Source organism: Chrysochloris asiatica, unplaced genomic scaffold (genome assembly GCF_000296735.1).
Source record: "Chrysochloris asiatica unplaced genomic scaffold, ChrAsi1.0 scaffold00098, whole genome shotgun sequence".
In the NCBI taxonomy this organism is placed as follows: Eukaryota; Metazoa; Chordata; class Mammalia; order Afrosoricida; family Chrysochloridae; genus Chrysochloris; species Chrysochloris asiatica.
In genome coordinates, this window is record NW_006408616.1 from 9,472,649 (window position 1) to 9,479,068 (window position 6,420).

A 6,420-nucleotide genomic window follows, 5' to 3' on the forward strand; every position below is an offset into this window, starting at 1 on the left:
TATAATCATGAATTGATGGTGCTGAAGGAAGAAGTCCAAGCTTCACTGAAGGTGTTGGTGAAAACAGGCTCCAGGATTGATGGAATAAATAGAAATCTTTCAACAAATTGATGCAGCCCTCACTCATCTATGCCAAGAAATTTGGAAGACAGCTGCCTGGCAAACCAATTAGAAGAAACCCATTTTTGTGCCTATTCCTAAGAAAGGGGCTCAATGGAATGCAGAAATCATTGAACAGTATCATTAATATCACATGCAAATAAAATTTTGCTGAACATAATTTAAAAATGGTTGCAATAGTAAATCAGCAGGGAACTGCCAGCAATTCAAGTTGGATTCAGAAGGGGATGTACAACGAGGGATATCACTGCGGACATCAGATGGATCTTGGCTGAAATCAGAGAATACCAGAATGATGTTTACTTGTGCTTTTTGAACTATGCAAATTATTTTGACTGTGTAGATCATGACTAACTATGGGTGACATTGTGAAGAATGGGTATTCCAGAACATTTGATTGTTCTCATGAGGAACCTGTACATTGAAATAAAACAAGGGGCTATGGAATGGTTTAAAATCAGGAAAGGTATGTGCCAGGGTTGAATCATTTTACCACACTTACTCAATTTGTATGCTGAGCAAATAATCTGAGAAACAGGATTATATGACGCAAAGTGTGGTACCAAGACTAGAGAAAGACTTATTAGCAACCTGTGATGTGCAGATGATACAATCTTGCTTGCTGAAAAGGAAGAGGACTTAAAATAGTTACTGAAGAAGATTAACTACTACAACCTTCAGTGTGGATTGTATCTCAATGTAAAGACAACAAAAATCCTCATAACTAGACTGATAAATAGCATCATGATAAATAGACAAAGATTGAAGTGGTCAAAGACTTCATTTTGCTTGGATCCACAATCAACTCTCATGGAACCAGCAGTCAAGATATTAAACCATGTATTGCATTAGGGAAATCTGCTACAAAGGACCGCTTTCAAGTGTTAAGGAATAATTAGGTCAGTTTGAGGACTAAACCATGGTAATTTCAATCACCTCATATGCTTGTAGAAGTTGGACAATGAATAAGGAAGACAAGAGAAGAATCGATGCATTTGGATTTGGTGTTAGAGAAGAATAGTAAAAACAATATAGACTGCCAGAAAAACAAACAAATATGTCTTGGAAGAAGTACAGGCAGAATACTCCTTATAACTGAGGATTTTTAGACTTCGTGTTTTGTATTTTGGACATGTTATCAGGATGGATCAGTCCCTGAAGACGGATATTATGCTGCGTAAAATGCTGCTGCTGATGTTGTTAAGTGTCGTGGAGTTGGTTCCAACTCATAGTGACTCTGTCTAGGGTTTTCAAGGAGTGCTCGTAAGTTTCAACTGTTGACCTTATGGTTCAAACCAACCTTGTGGTCCAGTGCTTATCCTACAGCACCACACCAGGACTCCTTGTAAAATGTGGAGGTGATTGGTGCTGTGGAGTCGGTTTTGACCATAGTGACCCTGTATAAGATTTCTGAGGCTGTGAATCTTTATGGTAACAGAAAGCCTCATTTTTCTCCAGTGGAACAGCTGGTAGTTTCAAACTGCTGACCTTGAGGTTAACAGCCCAACTCAAAACCACTACGCTACCAGAGGGTCAATGAAAAAAAGAAAGACCCCCAAAGAGACAATTGACACATTATCAGCAGCAGTGGACTTAAACATAACAACAATTGTGAGAATGATGCAGGACCAAGCAGTGTTTTGTTCTGTTGTGCATAGGGTCACTCTGTGTTGGACCTGACTCAATATCACCTAACAACAGAAACAACATTTATGGTTTTAAATGATTGCGATTTTCTATTTTTAATAGCTAGTGAGTTGGTTATTGATAGAACCATGATAAAAATACCACATGGAATTAAAAAAAACAAATTGATTTATCCTGTTGTTAAGAATATACATAGACTAATTCAACAATTTTTACATGTAGAATTCAGTGACATTGATTACATTCTTCAAGTTGTGCAACCATTGTTGCCCTTTTGTTTTCTGAGTTGTTCCCTGAGGAGAGGACTTGTCTTCAGTAATTGTATTGCACATGCTTATTTCTAGTAGGACAGAGCATGGTCATAGATAATAAAATAACCCCTCATGTTTCTTCAGTAACTACAGGTAGACAGTGTTCTAAGGGCTTTCTATTTATAATGAATTTTAACCTCCTGTGAGGTAAGTTATGATTATTGTTGCCATAGAATTTAGGTACCTTATCCAAATTCTCTCTGCTGGCATATTGTAGAATTAAATTTGGATGAAAACTATCTCAGTTTTCCTGGAATTGAGGGAGATCCTGACAGGGGATGTATAGTGCTAAAATTTGGAAAGAAAACTGGGGCAACTTGGTCAACTGAGGTGTGTCCAACTGAGCCCAGGAAGTTGGGTTTCAAAGGGTATATAGGAAAATATTGTGCTATACAGTTTCTCCTTGGTGAATTTAGCAGTAAGTCATGGTTTGCAATGGACACACCTCAACTGCCAAGGTGATTATTTATTGGTATTAGCAAAATTTTGGTTCAAACCCACCATCCTCTCCTTGGAAACTCTACACAGGATCGCTACGAGTCGGAACCAACTTGATGGCACTTAACAACAATAGTAGGGAACACCCTCAAAAACTAGGTTTTGCCTGAACATATTGTAAAATATTCTTATGCAAGTCAACTCAAAATTACTATTTTTCTTTTTCAGGGTATAATTTTCTTGAATCCCTTGACTTGTGTTTCCTACCTTACAAACCCCAATTCCTGAAGCTTAGTGTTTCCAAGCACCAGTTTATCCCCACATAAGAAGAGAGCTTTTCTGAAGTTGATCCGTACCTAGCACTCTGCTATATCAGGTAGAGCATTCTGCCTATATGTGGTTTTAATCTCTTGGTTTACATAATTAAGCGTGCAGAAAAGTCCAGGGTTTTCTCTCAAATCCCTAAAAAAGGAGGCCAACATGCTTTCTTTCTTCTTGAAATGCTGTGTTCCTCCTTGGATTATGAGCTTTGAATGGGAGTTAATCTCTCCTTCCCAAGGAAAGACTGTCTTATACAAAACCCCTTAAAGACCTACACTTAGACTCAATACCTCCTGTGCCCCTTATGCTTAATAAGAACTAAGTGTAGATATTTTTTTCTAATATTGTGATGAAATGTGTCTTTTTATAACATTATGAATTTTATCTTCTACTTTCTGAAGCACCCAGAACAAACAACACGTCTCTTTCAGCTATGTAAAGCCAGTTTTAAGGTCTCCATTCTGGTTCCTTAACTAATTCTCTGTGGTTTTCACATCTTTTTATAAATGAAATTTTATGTTGGAATGAGGGGTGGTACTAGTAATTAATTCATTTTATAGATTTTCATTTATAATATTTCTTTAATAAAAAGTCAACTCAGGACTATAAATTAAAAACAAACAACAAATTAAAATAGAGGGTTATGGATAATTGCTGAAAACTTGTCTCGCCATCCAGTTATCTTCTCCATTGAGGAAATCCTGGGTAAAAAGTATTAGGTTTTGTTTTTGTTGTAAAGCAGTTCTCCCTTGCAATTTTAGGATTCTCTTTAATTAAACTGAAACAAAAACTTGAAAGAGGATAGGGTATTTTTGTTTCAAAATTCAATTACTAATAATACTAATCAAATGGTTGCTTTTCTTTTATATACATTAGTCAGATAGAAAGTTTACATTATGTATAAAAATTCTCTCTAGCATATCGCCATGACTCAACATTGTCAAGGTAGTCTCTTCTTTCTATATAACTATTATACAATGACTATTCTACCATGGCATGGAATGAGCAAATAATCTGAAAAACTGGATTATATGAAGAAGAATGTGGCATCAGGGTTGGAGGAAGACTATAAAACAACCTGCGATATATAGATGATACAACCTTGCTTGCTGAAAGCGAAGAGGACTTCAAATACTTACTGATGAACATCAAAGACCACAGCCTTCAATATGGGTTGAACCTCAATTTATAGTAAACAAAAATCCTCACAACTGGACCTTTAAATAACATGATAAATGCAGAAAAGATTGAAGTTGTCAAAGGAATCACGATGCTTGGATCCACAATTAACACTCATGGAAGCAGCAGTCAGGAAATCAAATGACATATTGTATTAGCCAAATCTGCTATGAAAAGGCCTCTTTCAAGTATTACAGAGCAAAGACGTCACTTTGAGGACTACGGTACGCCTGATCTAAGCCGTGGTATTTTCAGCAGCTTCATATGCATGTGAAAGTTGGACAATGAATGAGGAAGAATAGAAGAATCCATGCCTTTGGACCATGGTGTTAGAGAAGAATATTAAAAGTACTGCTAGAAGAACAAATAAATTTGTGTTGGAAGAAGTACAGTCAGAATAATCCTTAGAAGTCAGGATGGTAAGACTTCATCTCTCATGTTTAGCACATATTATCAGGAGGGACCAGGCCTTGTAGAAGGACAACCTACTTGTCACAGGAGATGGATTGATGCAGTGGCGGCAGCAGCAGCAATGGACTCCAGTGTAACAACAATTGTGAAGATGGCACAGGACTGGGCGGTGTTTCTGTCTGTTGCACACTGGGTCACTACATGATGTGGCACTGTAGGATAAGCACTGGACTGTGAACCACAAGGTCGGTAGTTCAAACCCACCAGCTGCTCCACGGAAACCCTATACAGGGTCAGAACTGACATGAGAGTACTTAACAACAACAACATATTTTTAAAAGACTAGTGCAAAGGATGTGGCACTGTAGGATAAGCACTGGATTGTTAACCTCTAAGTCAGTAGTTCAAACCCATCAACCACTTCTTGGAAACATTATACTCCTAGGGTCATCGTGAGTCAGAACCTACTGGATGGCACTTAATAACAATAACAACCTACTTTGAAATTCAATACAGTATAAAATATTCTGTGAAATAATTTACATTATATCTTACACCTCTAGGCATAATTTTAGGTTAGAGCGATTCCTGATTTTCTGTATTCTGGTAAAAGAAACTTCTTCCCTTCACAGAAACCTATATCCAACTTTTCAATTTTATTTTGCTATGTATTTGTGTATAAACACATTTATAGAAATAAAATGTAAATTACTGTATTTGTACCTTACTTACCCTGCACACATACAAAATTGTTAGATGTCTTTAAAGAATCATTTGACATTTTAAGAAAAAACTCTTTGGGGAGTTCTGGAATGACTTTACCTTTGGCTATTTGCAATTATCACACGGACTTGTGTAAACCAACCAGTATCAAGTTAAAAGAACATCAGATCAATGGTTAGAAAATCAAAACAGATGCTCATTAGATTCGTCTCAGTCAGAATTAACTCCACCTTTCAAATTTGTGGGAATTGTGTTTAACATCTGCAGAACAAAGCAAATACATTTAATCCACTGCAGCCTCTAGTTTATAGTCCAGATTTGGCCTCTCTGATCTCTTATATTTGTGCTAAAAGCTAAGGAAGTAAGTTATAAAAACAGAGAAGCTAGAAATATTAATTTTTCTAGTCCAAAATAATCATCCTCCTTAAGTTTCACTTTGTGTAACTCAGGGAAGTTTTTGGTATTAAAGTGGAATACTGTCCTTTCCCAACTACAAACCAGCTATGTTCCAAAAATTCATTTGGAAGTCAGTTATTAGGCACTTTCAAGAAAATTTCTCATGGAAATAATGTTATTTATAATAATTAGACTCCTAGGTCAGGGTTATAAAACCCTGTTTAACTCTCATCACACAAAATGTGATATTGATAGTATAATGTTGTGGAATCTCCTGACCAACTGAAACACTGCCTTATGGAAAAAGAAATAGTGTCATAGGATAATATATACTTTCAAATCTATCAATGTGCTTTTCTTGTTTGTAATTCTCTCTGTTTGGCCGTAGGCTTCCATTTGTATCAGGGAGGGTTAGGGCTGTTACCACAAGAATGCAAAGAGTCTGTGTTCAGCTTTTGACAACTGGGATAGAATTCTTGAGACCACAGCAAGACAATAGTCTCAAAATCTAGGATTTATCCAGGGAGGAAGGGATTTTCAATTTCTTAAGCACCCGTTACATAGCTACACCTAACAGAGTGCGGAAAGCTGGAGAGAGAGGCGAGGAGGGGAGGCAAGTGGTCAAATTTGGATGCTAAGGACTGAGGAGGGGTTTAGATGGATTAACCGAAAAGCCAAAGGAAGCCACAGCCCATTTTGTACTCTGACAATGCTGTGCCGGTTAGCTTATTGTCATTTGAGAGTCACCACTGGCCCTAATGGAGCGGAGAGTGTGGACTTCAGGCTCACCTGACGACCCTCAGCAGACTCCAGCAAACAGTTGGAAAACCTGATCAGATACTATAGATGGAGAGCCCTGGAAGCCAGCGGGTCC